Source organism: Capsicum annuum, chromosome 9, assembly GCF_002878395.1.
Source record: "Capsicum annuum cultivar UCD-10X-F1 chromosome 9, UCD10Xv1.1, whole genome shotgun sequence".
Taxonomy (NCBI): domain Eukaryota; kingdom Viridiplantae; phylum Streptophyta; class Magnoliopsida; order Solanales; family Solanaceae; genus Capsicum; species Capsicum annuum.
The window spans coordinates 203,786,435-203,787,502 of NC_061119.1; positions in this window are offsets into that span (position 1 = coordinate 203,786,435).

The window sequence follows — 1,068 nt, forward strand, 5'->3', positions numbered from 1 at the left end:
AGCCATTGTTATATGTGTTGGAGTATATGTATTGATCCTAAGTTAGGTATATATGAGTTTAAGTATGAGTATTGATTATTTTGAGATGGTTTCAAGTGTATAGTTTGATTATATGTGTATAGGAATCGACTTTATTTATACCGGAATTTGCCCGTCGATGGTTCCATACGAAGTTTATTGAATAAGCTTTCCAACGATATAAAGATTTCCAAAAACGGATAAGTTTCGGATATAAGCGAGCACGTTCAAAACTTTAAAACGGTGGCCGGGATGTGAACAGTAAATGTGCAGGAAAACTACTGAGGCGTGCCAGTTTTTTGGGTCAACTTTGAACGATCATAACTCCCTCAATATAATGAACTGGGAGAGCTACCATATATCAAAATAAAGATCTTTGAGTCTTCTTTCCAATGCAATTGGTTTCATCCAAATCCAACATCTAAGTAAGGAGTCATACTCGTTTTACTTCAGCCTCTCAAAATAGATTTTTAGGGTCAACTTCAAACGATCATAACTCCTTGTACAGGACGAACTGGGTGGCCTACTTTATATGAAATGAAATTCCTTTGAATTATCTTTCCAACGATACCAATTTAACCCAAATCCGATATCGGAGCAAAGAGTTATGGCCGATTTACTTTAGCCTATCAAAACAGTCCACCATGGACAGATTCGGATTTACTTAAATTTTTAAGGGCAATATGGTCATTTTCCATCACCTCATGGACGAAAATTAGTCCTTATATACATATAATTAGTCTCATATCCATCAATTATCATCAAATTACTGAAAATAAGAAACCCTAGCCTAATTTCAACTCCAAATATCTTGTGATTCAACCGTAGAAAATCCAAATTGATTCCGTAGTTGTGTTCACCGTCTCAAGGGCTTCGAGAAGCACCCCTTATTTGTGCCAACAGGACTTCGAAATCAAAAGGGCCATTTTTTTGGTAAGGATGTAAATTATGTTGGTGTTATTTATATGGATATGTATATATATATATATGCATGTGAGCATAAGAAGTATGTTATTTGATTGTTGTTGAAAGATGATTGGAAATGATGTT